This window comes from Phalangium opilio, unplaced genomic scaffold (assembly GCF_054372755.1).
Source record: "Phalangium opilio isolate 3A_F unplaced genomic scaffold, DU_Popi_V2 ptg000060l_1, whole genome shotgun sequence".
NCBI lineage: Eukaryota > Metazoa > Arthropoda > Arachnida > Opiliones > Phalangiidae > Phalangium > Phalangium opilio.
This window is the reverse complement of record NW_028324177.1, coordinates 2,238,403-2,255,674: the sequence shown is the minus strand read 5'-3', so window position 1 is coordinate 2,255,674 and position 17,272 is coordinate 2,238,403. Positions and strand designations below refer to the sequence as shown.

Genomic DNA, 17,272 nt, shown 5'->3' with positions numbered 1-17,272 from the left:
AAATTATCCATATTCTTTTTGAGTTCATATAACCCAGCTGGGCCAGCTTACACCATAATAAACTATAGTTTTTCGCATATCTGTTTTTCCGCTCTTAAGAGAACTGCTGTAACGGTACGCTGCGTTTACGAGAACCGCTGTACCGGTAATTGCTGAAATGGGTAAACTGCCATTTCGGGAACCGCGATTTAGGCAACTGTTGTTATGAGGACCGCTATTATGAAATCCCCTCATAAGGGAACTGCTCATATGAAGGCTTCCCAGATGTTCTGCAGACTGCAGGTACAAATAATGAGTGGAATAAGTTCATCTGATGCCGGAAGGAGAATGGTGTGAATGAGTCTTCGACTTTCGCGATCGCAAACCAATCCCCACTGTTCGGGATTAAATCGTTTCCTAGCTATTGTTGGACTTGAAGATACGCTCGGAAAAAATGTAGTTTTGCGGCGTCGGTTGTTGGATGAAGCTTAGCGAGATCAAATGAGGACTTGACAGTATATGTGGCAACGGTTCCATTATACGTGTAATATCTACATAAATGAAGCGTGACGTGTCAATTATTACCCTAAAAAAAGCGAAAAGAAATCTCTCTTCGGCAGCAGCTATGGCTTCCCTAGATGCAATATGGTCATTAAAAAAGCGCAACAAATTTGTAAGATGTTGATTATCTGTCATTACTTTAAACCACGCCTTATCATAACCACACCCAATTACAGCACGCAAATGAAAGAATGTTCTCTTAACCTTTTTAATTCAAAGGACTTGTCGTGGCGGAGGGGGCCCGAGTTCGGTGTGACGGTTCGGGAGTTCCTTGGGTTCGCCCTTGGTTCAGACCGTTCCTTGCCCCATTCCGTGAAGGCTTTACAGGGCCGTTTCGCCCCCACCCAGGTGTTGCCATGGCTCACCCCCGCTATTGGCAACCCTCTAGGGGTCGCGGATACACTATTTGTTTGGGCCGTATGGCACTGTTGTGCTTGGAGAGAACTTCCCCGTCCCCTCGAGTCTTCTGCTGCCTTAATCCTTCCCTGTCACCGACCATCTCCTGACTGGGCTCGCCGCTGACGGTGTCCAGCTTCTGTCAGCTGCTCAAGTGGCGTTTGTCGGTCCCACTGGCCGATCTCGTGTGCCATGACGGCGGTTCCGCAGGTTGAATTTGGAATATGATGGGGAGGGGCGCTGATAAGGCCCCCAGCTATGTGTAGCGCCTAATCAAGGGTTGTGACATGCAATTATTATGAAAAATCTTCTGGATGACGATGAATATGTATGAAATGCTAGAGATCTGTCTAAATTCTAATCTTAAACAACAGTAGAATTTATAAATCCCATATTAAATCATATTCTCTAATCAACATGTTGAGAATAACAGCTTAGAATAACTTTTCTTTCTTTCAGAATTTAGGGCTATGATTTTCATGTGTCCATTTTTAAAGATGGTGTCGATAATTTCGACTTCGAGATATCCATTTTTTGTTGTTTATTACGTTAATGAAAATATCTATTCAAAAAAGGAATTTCAAAAAGATTTATATATTTGAAATATATTTAGCATTTCCAGCAGTCATTTTCGAAGATGGCGCCCAAACAATCAATAGCACGTCTTCAATATTCAAGTATGATGCTAAGACGGACTTCAACATAATTAATACCAATTTTCATAATTTTTGAACCATATAATGTATCTTTATGACATTGATGGCGGCCATTTTCCAACATGGCGGCCAAACTATCTGATTAATGGCTTCAATATTTTACCATGAGGTTCACAAAGCTCTGATTGTAATACCTATCAATTTTCATAATTTTCCAACAACGTGGTGAAATATGCTGTACCTAGCATTAACGGCGGTCATTTTCAAATATGGCGGCCAAACTATTGAACACAGAGCTATAAAATTTTGCCATGATGTTCAAGTGGTTACAATAATAATGTGTACCAATTTTCATAATTTTTGAAGAAGAACGTGGAATACATTGTAGCTGGCATTCCCGGCGGCCATTTTCCAAGATGGCGGCAAAAGCTCGCGCTCTACAGCAGGGGACTTTTAGTATATTTTTTGTTGGGTCAAAAACAACACATGTACCAATTTTCATCTTTATGTTCAAATGTTCTAGATCAAACCCTAAAAGTCCTGGGCTATAATGGCATTGTCGTCCGCATATTTGTTAGCCACGGAATGCTGCAGGACTGTGTGGACATCTGCTGTGTAGATGTTGAATAATAGATGGCCCATCACGCTGCCCTGAGGGACGCCATGACGGACTTTAAGAGGTCTGGATCGTTGATTATTATGATGTACGATTTTGTTCCCTGTCGCTAAGATAAGATGTAAACCACTTGAGCATACTTCCTCCAATGTTCATGTCGTGCATTTTTGCGATCAAAAGCTTATGCTGGACGGTATCGAAAGCTTTTGACATATCAAGGAATGTAGTCAGTACATATTTGTCTTGGCTTAAGTTATGTAATATCGTTTCCTGGAGGTAGAAAAATCCCGTTAAGGTTGAGTGTCCACGCCGGAAGCCAGATTGATATTTGTACAGGTGGTTCTGTTCTTCCAAGAACTCGTAGTTTTCATAGGCGATTTTTTCGCATATCATGGATAAAGTATTTAAGATTGATATGCAGCAGACGTTAATTCGCGAAGCTTTTTTAAAGCCAGGGAAAATAGTGGCAGTTACTTTCATCCTCGTAACTGTATTTCTAGTTGAATTTGCATTTTGGTATTTTATAAATATTACTTTAATTTCGGGTAACGCAACAAAAATATCTTAAACATGTAGAGACTTGTCAGGATAATGCCTTCGGGTCAAACACCTGAAATCAATTAAATGTTTGGTGGTAAGGTGAGTCACCAATTAAGAAAGCAGTAAATCACAGAATAAATTCCATTCATTACAATACAACTGGTTCAATCACGCCCTCCAAAAGCCATCGCGTCTGAGCGTGGTTACGTATAAATAAAAAGCCGATGGGGATAAATTCCATTGGTAATACAAATGGTTTAGCCACGCCCCCTTTTAAGGTCCTAAACCACCTGGTGGGTGGCCAATTGAAGAAAGGGCAATAAAAGATAAGCATCAGTCAATATACCCCCGGCTAAATATCAACCCCGCATTTAAGAAAATCTCGCAATAAAGATCATTCGGTTGTAACCTTTTAAGCCGTAAAGACCTGTCGCAAGAATGTCCACCAACGTCGGAGATCGTGTTTTAGATTACCGCGTAAACGCCCGCGTTAGACTAAGTAATGAATGCGACGTCGTTTTCGGGGTGAATGGATACGAGCCAAGCCTACTTTTGACAAAAAGGGATGGAACTATTGTCACCATCTCGGAAAACGTTTTGAAGGAATTTATGGAGGAGTGGACGGAAATCTATTCAGCGCTGGAAACTGACGACTGGGGTAATTGTCGTTACTTAAACTTGAAAATAAAAATAACCGTTATGGAGGGGAAATGGTTGAAAATATAATTTTTTGAAAACTGGGGTGGACTTGATTTTGCTTTTAACATATTGTTGCAAAACCAGGCACTCCACTAGTTTTTCATAATCCCTTAGTTGCAGCACCAGATCTGATCCTTCACTATCACTGTCAAGCTCCATATTATTTGTAGTTTTAAAACTAAATGATAAAATATTATGTCCGTTAGAACCTTTTATTTATAACAATAAGAATGTGGTGCGCCATTCTTCGTAGGTGGCGAATAATTAATATTATTATTATTTAGCGTGAGTTATTGAATATATAGTTGGGCAATAAGAATCACTTAGCCAATGTCATGTTATACACCTGTAGCGAGAGTTAATGTAAAGTTCGGCAATTAGACATCACTTAGTTACGATCTAATGCATGTCTACGCCATACTATGTAACACGCAATTTAATTAACAACAGTCGAGCATACGACGTCATTATAATTCATGACTATATCATGTTACATACTCTGCAATTTAACTAACGAAATTCTATAAATCAAGTACCTATCAATTAGCAAGAGTCTAACGCATGTCTATATCATGTTATGTAGCATGGAATTGATATTACAACAGAGTTGGTGAAGATATCATTTTACCGTACTAGATTGAAGCGCGAGTCAAAGTATATAGTTGGTCAATTAGACATCACTTAGCCAATGTCATGTAATGAACCCTATGCTAGATTGTAGCGCGAGTTAGTGTTCAGTTGGCCAAATAGACAACACTTAGTGACGATCTAATACATGCCTCTCTGATTTTGTGGCCTGGGACCCTATTCTCTAACTACATTTGGATCATTCATAATCCAAATGATTTGGATTTGGGGTCGATTCATCCCCAAATGACACTAATCGGTATTCTGTAACTCCAAATCCCTTTTCATTTGGTTCAAACCCTATCCAAACATTTGGCCGGCCAAATCGTCATTAGAGAGGGTGCAGCCATTATACCGTACAAGATGGCGGCCACTCAAGGGGGAGGAGTCGGGTTTTTTCGATCTCCTCTCTTTACCTGTCAACATTTGATTGATTGTATAGGCTTATAACAAAGGATGGCTTTGTAGGAATAAATTTATAAAGACCGTAACATAAAATAAGTTATCTGTATGAGTAAGCTTATAACAAAAGATGGTTTTGTAGGAATAAAGACCATAATATAAAGTAAAAAAGTTATTTTATTTTCTTTAAAAGTATAGGTTCTAATATTAAAGATATTTTTTCAATTTTCATTTTAAAATGCATTTGATTTATTCTAAAATAATTCCTTCTATCTTCGTAAGGAAGAAGATAAATTTTAATATTATTTTTAAATCTTACGTAAGTCATTAAGCCTTTCTTTAATATACAACGCGTTAAGTTGTTTTCTAACGTAGAGTTCCAAAACTAATCTTTCGAGATCTTTAGTTTTGACTTTAAAGGTGTGATAAGTTTCTTCCGGGTTTTCTAGGGGTTTTTCCGGTGGATTTTCCTCAGTCTTGACTTTTATATTTTTAGTGTACGTTTCTGTCTCATCAATGGTAAAGGGTATGTTTTTAGTAGACCCACCTCTGATGAAATTACATTTAGGGAAATGTTTTAAATGTTCTTCGTAAGGGTTATCAGTCGGTTTCCATGCTAGCAAAATCCCGTTGCATTCGAAACATTGTACTAGATCATCAGTATGTAACGAATAAAAACCCGATCTGCTTAAAGCTTTTTTATAGTTTTCATCTTGTGGCCAGGAGTAAAAAGAGTGATATCTTTGCAGCTCGGAGTTCATGATGCTGAATGAATATGATGATAGAATTATCTGAGTTATATCCCCCCTAAATTTACTACCCCCCTTTTTTACCTTCCCCCTCAAATTCCTTAATATATGAAATAATAGAAAACAGTATTTAAAAAAAAGGTGACACATTTATTTTTTAAAAATACAAAAGAGATTACAAAGAGTATTTGTTAACAAAAGGATTAAGTTAATCTTTACGGGCGCGCTTCAACATGTTTGTAACAATGACGTCATTTTTCAATCGATCTCGTCCAAACTGCTTCATGAATGATTTGTGGCTCTTTCTTTTTGTTCTTTGTATTATATACATAATACAATATAGTCCGCATGTCGAACTTGACAAGTTTTGAAGTCTTCTTTTGTTAAAGGACCATTTTCTTGAATTTCTTTTAACAAATTCTTTAATCGAGGGGAGAAAGTTCCCTAAAACCAAGGAGTCAAAGTAATAACCCCTTCTGTTTCCATCAAAGTAAGCGCATACCCAGTGGGACCCGTCTTTATAGTGACTGTCTAAATTTATTATAATAGATGAAGGAAACTTGTCAATTTTTTCGGGTAATAAATCACTTGGGTAAACACCTAGGAAATGTGGGGTGAATCGTAGAAAGCGTGTTATCTGATCGGCGTTCATTATTTGTTTAACAAACGATTGACACGTTTCTATTTTTATCTATTTGTAACAAAGCCTGGAATTCGGCTAATACGATACAACTAAGAGTAGTGGGTGTGGGTTTTTCAAATCCCAATTCTAATCTTAATTGTCCTTGCTTCGTGGGACTCGAATGATCTGAATGACTCGCGTAACCATCAGGTGTTAAGTCTAAACAGTAAATGGCGTAACCCGAGGCAAAGTCGTCCATAGAAATATTGTTTCCCTTGTCATTGTAGTGGCAGTTTGACCCCGAAAATAAAGTGTAATAGCTTCGGACAAATTGCTTTTTACTGTAGTTGGGTCTTAAGGCTCTGGATGGGTATTGTTCGGAATTGATGAATGCTGCTAGATGATTGACATTCCAATGTCCAAAGTCGAAAGGGTTACTATCCAATGTACCGTTGTAAGCAGTATGCTTTACAATAGCTACTGTAATCCTTGAGGGCTGGGTTCCCAGGTAGATGTTTCCGATTGATGTGTTTAAGATATTAGGCGAGATTGTAAATATTTTAGTTTCCGTTCTAGTGTAACTATATTGGGCTGGTTTAATACTTAAGGATTGTTCATGAGCAATTAGAATTTTAGGGGCTAATTGCAACTTTAAGACGTATAATATGGCTTCCACGATGACGGGTTTATAACCAGTGCCTGCGGCGGGAAGTTTACCCATAAGACAAAAATTAGGTTTGCTTCTGTGTAATTTTAATTTCATAGAAACACCGTTTATCAGATATCGAGGGATATTAAACATGTCTACGTAAAGGCTGGAATACATCTCAACTTCCTCCGATAATGCTGTGAGTTTCTGTCGTTTAACAAAACCCATATTTTCTGTAAGCGAATCCATGCTTCCACTTGTATCTTTGTAAAACAAAGAAGCCCCCAAATGAGATTCTTTAGCCGCCGGACCGTATGACGTCAGAGCCGAAAGCAAAGCCGTGTACGCGTAGTTACTAGCAGCGGGTGTTGTTGCGCAATCGCCCAGCTCCAAATCGACACGCTCAAATTGACTGTGTTGGAAATTATTTACGGGTCCAATCTCGTCAGTGGCTGTTAAAGCGGTTCCATCTTCATTTACAATTTTAGTTCTGGTGTACAGCATTGTTAAGGCTGTATCCACGTATTCACTACCGCTAGACGTTACTTCAAATTCAATAGGTTGGTCACCTTTCAAGGAAGTCAAAGGTTGATACGGAACCCATTTGGAATTTTCGATGGCCGTTTGAAGGGGAGGGGTGGCGAAAATATCGAAACCAGTACTGCAAGCTTCGGTCATTTTTTAGGGAGAGAAAATATCATGAACCGTTTTGAATGAAAGTTTACGTTTATCTGATTTAAATTTGTTTGTGTTGCTTTGTTTTATAGATTTCTTTCTCTTTGGTATTTTTTCTTTTTAGCTAGTCTTTTCTTTTGTTTGCCGCCCCCTCCTCTACCGTATTGTTGTTGTACATCATCCAGCGTTTCGGTGAACCTTCTTTTAGCGGAAGTTTTCAGATCCTTTCCAGCGGCGACATCGTTTATAATCTCTGAAGATGTACCCAGAAGCTGTTTACCAAGGAACTTTGCCCCTTTAATTAAGAAAGGTGATACGTATCTTCCGAAAGATTTCAAGAACGAGCCGATGCCCTCCCCGTTTTGTCCGTGTCCGTGTTGTCCCTGTTTGCCGACGTAAAAAGTCAGACCACCGCCTGACATCGCTTGTTGAGTATAATAATCCGTGTAGACACATCTTTTGTTATCTAACGCGTTGGACTTGTGCATCTTAAATGAACTTTACAGTGCAACAGTCCAAACTGAAATAAAGCCGGTTCACCCATGTGATCCTTTATATAAATGCCAAGCTCGCTAATATAATGTTTTGACAAAGGGGCGTAATGGGGTGAGACAAAAGTAAGGCACACGGTATCCCCGTGTTTCTTGTCTTCGATGGGTATAATACGTAGGAGGGGGGCGTGGATGTTACCGACAATTTCCCCTTCTACCAGGTCGCAATAAATATATAATTGAGATGGTACGTGGTAGTTTAGCCTGGCTGGTCTATCGCTCACACCTTGTATATTGAGATGGTCTTTATACCCCAAGATGTCGGCTAATGATTTGTGGGTCTTGAAGATAATTTTTGTATCACCAGAGGCATCGGTTTTTAGTTTTACATGTCCCGTCGTTTCATTAATATGAAATAAAGAAGCTGTTTTTTCGCATACTTTGGAAGTATTGATAGTTTCCACAACGTGGTTTAGTGATTTGTAATGACCAGCCGGTATATTATGCAGCTGACAGATTTCGTATCTGGTCAGTTTTGCATCTTTTCGTTCAACCTGGTATGTTAAGTCGCATGACTTGGGGTTTTTAGGTTTTTTAAAGTTGCTATCATCCAATGAATCTTCAGGTGTTTTTCTCTTATTGGTTTTGTATATTACATTGTAGAAGCTGTTTGTATATATTATCTCTACTAACGAAATTTCCCATTGTCCTTGTAAATTAATAGGATCCGGTAGTTTAGTGATGTAACTACCCATAGTGTTATTAGGGTAGATATCCATACTAGCGTCGCTAAGTAGCGTTAAATAGAATTCAGATTTTCTCGACATTTTCGGCTGTTACCCAAGAGTTCTGTGATTTAGGTAAACCGATAAACGATACAAAATATTCTAATTTTAGTAGGGTTTTTACTCAATTCAGGCTTGTAAATGTTTTTGTAGACTTCCAGAACGTTAGATGGGGAAACATTATCGGGTGCCATTTTTATTACTGAGTGATAAGAGGCATTGTAGCCTTTAACTATGTCTGACAAATGATCCATATATCTATGAGAATTGAAATGAGTCAACATTTTGAATATTCGATGTTTTAAAGTTTTAATTAATCTTTCTACAAAAGGACAGTGGAATTTTTCTGACGTCATAGAACCGTATTTGATTTTATTTTTCTTTAGAAGTTTTTGCGTACTTGAATTAATAAATTCTTTTCCTAAATCGGACCAGATGGCTTTAGGTTTGCTTTGTTCGATGATTATTTCGAGAGCTTTCGTAGCTTCGGCAGCGTGTTTTCTTTTCATGGGTACCACAAAAGCTTTTCGGGAAAAGCAATCAATGCCTACCATAAGGTATCTGTAGTAATCATTGTACTTGGCGATTGACCCCAAGTCAGCTAGATCAACTTCGACTCTATCCGAGATGTTAAATACAGGGATTTTACGTCTTTTGAATTTATTTCTAGCAGTTTTATGTAGTGTGTAAACGTCAGTGGCCTCTAGAAAGGCTTTGACATCGCTTCTCGAAATGTCAAGATGTTGAACCGCCTTGTACAAGGGGGCTAAAACCGTGAACCCTGACCTGTGTTTGCTGTTGAGATAAGTGTCCTTTAAGATTTCCTCTTTTTGGAGCTGCGATAGACCTCCCATACTGTACCCTTGGTATTAAAAGGTTGTTTCTTTAATATTAAGGGGCTGGCTTTATTGTCAAAAGTTAATCTCTTCTTCGCTCTTAAATACGATCGTGGTCGAAGCCTGTTTTTTAAGGGTACGGAGAGAGGCGATGTCTTGATTGATGAGGGCTGTGCTGAGAGAGTCTTTGATTTACTTTTTGAAGGTAGAAAGTTTTGAACAAAAGGTTCAAATTCTGTCCATCCCGTAGGGGGAATCCCCATAAGCGAACGAGTTACCCAGTATTTGTTGAAGAGCATAGGTTGTATAGTAAAATATACTAGTTGAACTATATCTGAATCAGGGATCTTAAGGTCATTCACATAAAGAACCCCCGCATCATCCCAACGTATACTATGGGTGTTACTTGTCAAATGATCAAATATCTTTTTCGCTGCTCCCCTATATTTCAGTGGAAACATATTAATCCAGGTGTCGTGTTTATTCGATGGGCGGTGTTTCAAGATGCCCTGGTATCGTTTCAAGGCTTCCTCGTAAAAAACCCATTTGGTTCTTTCATCTAAAGTGGGATTTGAGATAATTAGATTCATCTCTTTATCCAACTCTGATAACACTGCATTGTTTTTTGAAATATCACTGTTTGTTGTAGTTATTAATTGACGTGGTGGTGGTGGGTTAGGACTTTGTTCGTGTTGTTGTTGTTGCTGTTGTTCCAAAGGCACTAAGGTCATTTTATTAGCGTAAACTAACTGTTTATTCATTTTGCAAATAATCCGCCTAAAAGGCTCGAAATTACTGGAAAAAGGACGCTAAAAAAACCACTTCCGGTTTGTTTAGATAAAATAGCTCTTTTGTCTTTCCAATGAGTATTTTTGCAAGCAATTTTACGAATATGTTTCTTATGCTTACACAGTTTATTATAAACGTATGGTTTCAAATTGACGGCGCCTTGTAAAGCGTTATGACAACACTCGCTAATTGAATCAATAATTTCTCTATTAGAATTTTTAAGAATAGCTAATCTTTGTGGTTTTTTTAATTGCCCCAAAGTGGCTATTAAATTGATATTTTTAGCAGCTAAACTTTTTTTCTTTTTATTCAACGATGTTTTCTTGACCTTTCTCTTTGGAGACATCGTAAAGAATGATTGAATTTAGGAAATGTTGTTTAATTATATAGTTTTCTTCTTGGGAGTATAGATGACTATTTGTTCTCCCGGTAAAATATTTGTTCTAAACCTTAAATCGGAATGACATTTTTGGGTTAAATCACAAAGTAAATACCCGTGCGGTTTTTCTGTCGCGTCCAAATAACATTCTACTATAAATTTAGAGTTGTTGGGTGCTAATTGTTTAGAAAGGGCCACTAATTGCATAAGATCTCTTACTGTTTTCATAAGAATCATGTAATGAGCGTTTAAGGAAGCTGTTCTCAAGTTTTTTTCAAATATATTTTGTAAAAGGGTAATTACGAATAATTTCCTATGATGCGATTGTTTAGTAAATATTTCTGATAAAATATTATTTTTATTTTCTAACATGAGATCATCTAATACGATTAATGTTGTTTGAGTACCATCGTATATAGTGACGTCGGGTAAACCTTGACGCATAATTACACCCATTTCTTTTAATTCATCGTAACCATTCTGATATGTACTATAATGCCAAACAACTAAATCAACTTTAGGTTGAAACATTTTATCCTTATTTTCTATTATTCTTTTACATAAAACTGTCTTACCTGATCCCGAAGGACCAAAAATAATTAAGTTTCCAGGTGTAGTGAATGGTATCATGTCTAATACTTGAATGAAACAAATTTGTAATTATCATTCATACTTAAACACGATTAATTAAAACGCGCGCGCGTGGTTCGCGACCCCCACCCCCCTAAACGCGGTCTGACGCCCCCAAACGGCTCGCGGGGGGGGGGAAAGCGCGGTTCACGCGGGTAGGCCAGCACCACAAGCGCGTTGACATCGTCTTGCCTTTCACTATAGTATCCTCTATAAGCCTTTAACATGATCTGTCACTATTCGAAATGGTAAATACGGTTAAAGAAGCTTGTACTGTTAACCAAAGAAGCTTGGATGAGCAAATAAAGAAATGCTGGGGGCAATTTTTCAAAAATCTCCTTAAAAGGAGAGATTCTGTGGTCCAATGACATGGCTTCGGACCAATTTGCCCGCGAAAATTTTTACCCTTGTACATGCTAACCATCTTGGGGACACGTGTTTGATCTCGAACACGCCCTGACCATAGTAAAAGGTATAAAAGGCCGAGGTTCAGACCCCCAAAGACATCACTTTTCTCTCGAACCAAAGTCAGCCATGAACAACCAGCAACAACCAATGGACCTTTCTTCAGCCAGGTAAGAAAAAACTTTTTTTTTAAACCTAGTTTTTTTTGAGAGAAGACCTAAAAAATCTTTCTCTATAGTTATGTGCATGGTGTAGACACCCCGTACTCCCCCTGTGAGTTCTCCGACTCACAGGAGACATCCCTTTCGGGGACTCCCGAACCCCCACAGCGGCGCCCTCACTGCGTCGTCGGGCCGCAGCGCCGGCCGCCCAGCCCATCACCGCAGCCGCCCAGCCCATCACCGCCACCGACTAGCCCGTCACTCCCGCCCACCCCGCCACCGACGCCCGAACCTCAACACTATTATCAACCTCTCCCGGCCATATACTATCCGTGGCAAGCCATGCCTCGGCCGGGAGAGGCTGACTTAAATGTCAATAGTGACTTGTAAGTGAACCTTTTATCTTTGGGGGGTAATATAACGCGAAATTATAATTTCTATTTATTCGTAGCCTCGTTTACCAGGTCCAATTGTACCTGGTGGTACTTTCGGAGGTCATTGGGGATGCTGATTATTTAAATGACCTGCTGAATCAGGTTCGGCAGGTCATTTATAATCATTCGATCTTCATCCCTGATGAGTAAGTATTTTTAAAAGGTTTTATTCGGTAAAAAATTTTAAACCAAATTTTTAAACCAAATTTTATAATTTTTATTACAGCCTCCTAGCCTTTAACTGCCGAGGGTTCCGGTAAGCTAAATACATTTCTTATACATAATATTAACAAGTAATAACTAATTTTACTCTCTCTCTCTTCCTTAGTGTAACCCTCGAGCTAGGGCAGTTGGCATTGTACCGCCGGGTACGTTTTTTGGAGGTGCCGGCGCCTGCTGCACTAGTGTTCGAGAACTGGGATGACGTACTATTCCATGGGTTCTCGGCACTAGTGCAGATCCTCATCCGGCCGTGAGGCGGCGGGGGTGGGCGGTTTAACAAAAAATGTAAAAAAAAAATCTTTTTTTTTTGTGTAAATTTTTTAAAAACAAATTGTAAATTTTTTAAAAAAATTAATTCTGATTTGACTTTATATACTTCTCTTTATTTAAATTAAGCTTATATTTTTACCTTCAAAGTTTAGTTTATTTTTCTAAACTCTAATTTCATAGGCTTAAACAGTAGAAGAAAACAAGATGGCCCCGGCCAGATTACACTTTTCGCGCCCTCTAGTGACTAAAATTAGTATTACTAAATTCATTGACCCCGACAAATTTAAAATTTTCAGGTTTTTTTCCATTGTTTATAAAATAGCATTCCGATTATGAATAAAACCAATCTAGTAAGAATTTTGTTTACAGTTTAATTAAATAAGTAATAAACTGTAGTGTTCAAGTCTTGGCGGATTAATTAGGCGAGATATACTAATCAGTATCCAAGATTTATTCTACCATATGATTATGGTCATTCGTTACATTCAGTGGCAAGGATGCCGCTTGAGTGCGGATAAAGAAGTGAGGAATGTTCTCTCTATCTCTATATCTCATGCTTAGAAAATGGGGGTTACAATCAATCGATATCTGAGGATGGGGCGCCATCTAGGTTGTGTTGGAATAGGCGGGAATTACGAATATAGCAATACTCTCCCGTGAGATTAAAACCCAGTGACTGTATGAGTCTTAAGATAATGTGAGGGTTTAACAATAAAATTCGAAGATCATTGGCAACTTGTAATATTGCGCTATGCATTTGTAACAGTTTGGTTGAGCTTAATGAGATAGATTGTAATTCAGATTTAACTTCGTTTAACTCACTATTTTATACTGTCCTTTATGAGGTTATTGTTATTGTGGTGAAAAGTTTGTTTAAAGTCATTATTTATACTGTCCTTTATGAGGTTATTGTTATTATGGTGAAAAGTTTGTTTAAACTTATTATTTATACTGTCCTTCATGAGGTTATTGTTATTATGGTGAAAACTTGGTTTAGCTGCTGTCTCATCGGTTGAGCCTTTCAGGCGCTCGTCTGTTTCGGAGTGGGCGGCGGCATGGATTAAATATACCTTACAGGGGTAAAATATTTGTTCCAGGCGCCCCTGTCGGTCACTATTGTCAAAGACCGGAAGTTTCAAAAATACTGATGCACGGGGTTATATAATACAAATATGTGAAAAGGTTACTTACTGTATTTAGTTCAAGTAGTAATGCTACAATCCCTAAAATTAACATGAATTAAATCATCTAATTGACAAATTCTTTGCAACATGTTTGAAAACGCCCGATTTTTTCGAAAACACGCGATTTAACGGTTTTATCATCTCACGCGGTCGACGCGAGATGGCGACATATCAAGAATCTACTTCCGGATGAATCAGTAAATTTGGGGAACGGCGGAAATATCTGGCTGCCTTGTTTGAAACAAACGTGTTCAACTCGTGATATACTAAAATGTTGGGGGACATAACTATCCCTGTAAGGTATATTTAATCCATGGCGGCGGCGAATTGGTGTCGCGGATGTGGTGGTGGTCCTTGGGACCAGTGACCCTCGCATTAATTATTATTTTACCGGTCCCACTATAAATTAAATTTCTAAAATGGTGACAATAAAAAGCACGTAAAGACACAAAAGTAAAGAAGCTGAAAATTCTAATTGAATTTGAATTTTTTACTGTAGGAAAAAGTAGCATATAACAATCCATAACAGTTAACTTTTATTTCTTATCACAATTTTTCAACTAGTTGCCACTAAATATCAATCAACATGTCTAATGATATTTGAAGTTCTTAATCCTTTTCTGAACTCTCCTTATTCCTTATTGCATTTTACATAAATTCGGTGGCAATATCTTCTCTCGCTATCAGTAAGCCAAATCAAAATCTAGTAATGTGACCATACACTACTGAGAAATACGACTACTGACAACTAGTACTGGCTATGGTCTAGACTGTCGACTACAAGAGACTCATTCTAGAGTATAGACGCTAGACAAGATCAATAGTCAATAGAATACAAAACTTTTGTAGGGAAGTTGTAGCCAAGGAGTACTAACTACCTATGAGTAGAATTGGTAGAAAATGTGTTGAGCTAGAAAAATTCTAATAAGGAACCCCGAATTTATAAACTGGTCCAACCGTCTATTTTTTCCAAAAACCATAATTAATAAAGTGCTCCCTCATACCACTGACCCCAACTTTTGGAATAAATAAACTGGTCCGAGCAATTAATAAACTGGTTTGGGACTTGTAAACCTGTCTTATTTCCTACCCTGTAGTGACGAGCCCATGATGTAAACAATAAAGATGGCCGCGAGCTACGAGGTTTAAGCCTCGGTCTTTAGTGTATCGGGGAGACGGGGACTCGGGGTCCGAGAAACGGGAGTTTCTGAAGCGTTTGCAAATCTTATTTAAATTTATATTTTTATTATTATGTAACCGATTTATATTACTGAACGAATTGTACCTTATACTGTAGCAGACCACCCTAAAAGTTAGGCCAAGGTTTTTCAACTGTTGCTGATATTTAACTAGATATGCCACCGCATGGATATTTTAAAATCCTTTCCTAACATTAGAATAAGGTACACACTTCGGAGTATGAGCCTGAGGTTAGGAAAAAACATTGCTTTGGTGACGATGGCCTAGGTTTCCAAACTAACAAAAAACTCTTGGCAACAGAGCTGCCAAAATACAAAGTTTAAGGAAGACAAAATAGGAAATTATTGCTAGTCCATTCTTAAACAAAATTATATGTTCTTTCTGGACTGGTACAGTTTTACTACCCCCATAATAGGAAAGGCCTATTAATAATTATCTTAATGTTCTTTTTATTAATGAGCTTAAATTGTAAATTTTTAATTTGATACTTTCAAAGTAACGTTAATTAAACCTTCAATACCTTGATTAACTTATCATTTATAATCCTTATTTAATTTAAGGATGATGTCAGTTTGTAAGTCTCGTTAATTTAATTCCCCATTTCCCAAAGAGAGGGTCTGAAAATTTAAATCACTTGGCAGAGACTGGAGATCTTCAACATTCAGTGACAGACTCTGAATCTCAATGGGCATTTAAAAAACTGTATAAATTTAAATTGAAATTCCAAATTATTTGTTTGATGCGCTGATATTAACGTAATCAATCCTTGAATACTCTATTGGTACTATCAACACCATCGTTAAATTTATTACTTAAATAATATAATTTTTTAAATATAATAATCAAATTAGCGACTTATAATTAGTTAACTTTAAATGAGTATGTTTCATTGATTAAAATTACATTTCTAAAAATTGTTAGGTTGATAGCACTTTCATGTTTCATGTAGAAATTTCATATTTCCGTGGATGGAGAGATGAACACGTTGATTCCGTTTGTCGTTGATTGAAATTAGATTCATTTTGATGATAAATATCATTTTATATTTTGAGTTGTTGATTTTATGAGATTGTTGATTTTATTTCTATAATTATCACTTACGTAACTGTTATTAGTAGATGAACCCAGCGAGAGTGGAAACTGCCAAAATGATTAGTTGATTCCGTTTGTTGTTGATTGAAATTAGTTTCAATTTGATCATAAATTTCATTTTATATCTTTGAGTTGTTGATTTTATGAGATTGTTGATTTTATTTTTATAATTATCACTTACGTAACTGTTATTAGTAGATGAACCCAGCGAGAGTGGAAACTGCCAAAATGATTAGTTGATTCCGTTTGTCGTTGATTGAAATTAGTTTCAATTTGATCATAAATTTCATTTTATATCTTTGAGTTGTTGATTTTACTTTTATAATTATCACTTACGTAACTATTATTAGTAGATGAACCCAGCGAGAGCGGAAACTGCCAAAATGATTAGTTAATTTTGCAAAGAATCTGCAATTTAATTCTGCAAAAATCTACCTATTATTTTATGTCAGTTCCGTTAAGTGATCATTTAATTTTAAACTTGCCAAACAAATAGTGAGCAATGGTACCTCCGTCCCAAACTAGTTATAGTTTTAAAACGCTGACTCGAGTTTCATTTTGTTAATACATTTAATTTTATTAGTAAATCAACCTCCCTAACTTTTAAGCAGACGAGTCTTCAAAAAAATTAGAAAACTCTCTCTGCTTAGCGCGCCTTCTGTCGGGGAGAACTTTAATTTCTTTTTTGATTAATATAATAATATTAATTGTAATGTTTAAGTTCCCAAGTAGAAATCTAATCTTGCCTAGGATTAAAAAGATATATAATAATTATAAATTGCAAAAAAAATTGCAAGCAACTGTCTCTCCTCCTCTAGCGCGATACAATATATATTCGACAGCATCCAGTGGCGCGAGTCGGGGGGGTGGGGGGGTCCATATCTAAAGCCAGACAGCTCTCTCTCTCTCTCGTCTCGTGGCGGAGGTCGGGGGGGGGTCCATATCGTTCTACCTTGCTCTTCTCTTGACTATAATTTATCTCGCTCTATGTTACAAGCAAGCGTGGCTTCGTGGTAGAGCGCGCGGCCGGGCGTCTTCACTGACGTCTCGTATGGATTGGGACATTGCGGGTTCGAGGCCCAGCACCGACAGAAAAATAATTTCAATTGAAATTAAATACGTTACGCCACCTATGAGGTGAAACATGAACTACGGGTGAATTTCGAATCGAAAATTCGCGGGAAATTTGAAATTCGAAATGTTCATTTATGACAAAATTCATC

At 37.6% G+C, this 17,272-nt stretch overlaps 2 long non-coding RNA genes across 6 annotated transcripts; one reads left to right on the top strand and one right to left on the bottom strand.

Annotated features, from left to right (window-relative positions):
- Positions 1-12,111: 12,111 nt before the first annotated feature.
- Positions 12,112-12,581, top strand: LOC149666516 (uncharacterized). The gene is made up of 3 exons (XR_016368270.1): positions 12,112-12,227; positions 12,308-12,337; positions 12,410-12,581. It is a non-coding gene; the product is annotated as an uncharacterized LOC149666516 (long non-coding RNA).
- Positions 12,582-12,783: 202 nt separating this feature from the next.
- On the bottom strand, positions 12,784-16,908 carry LOC149666515 (uncharacterized). 5 transcript variants are annotated; one of them, XR_016368229.1, is made up of 5 exons: positions 16,535-16,908; positions 16,386-16,470; positions 16,059-16,269; positions 13,765-13,796; positions 12,784-13,686 (listed from the first exon to the last, which is right to left on the bottom strand). It is a non-coding gene; the product is annotated as an uncharacterized LOC149666515 (long non-coding RNA). The 5 variants fall into 5 exon arrangements; XR_016368231.1 differs by having other exon boundaries at positions 12,790-13,686; positions 16,231-16,269; XR_016368227.1 differs by having other exon boundaries at positions 12,791-13,796; positions 16,231-16,269.
- Between the last annotated feature and the right edge of the window lie 364 nt (positions 16,909-17,272).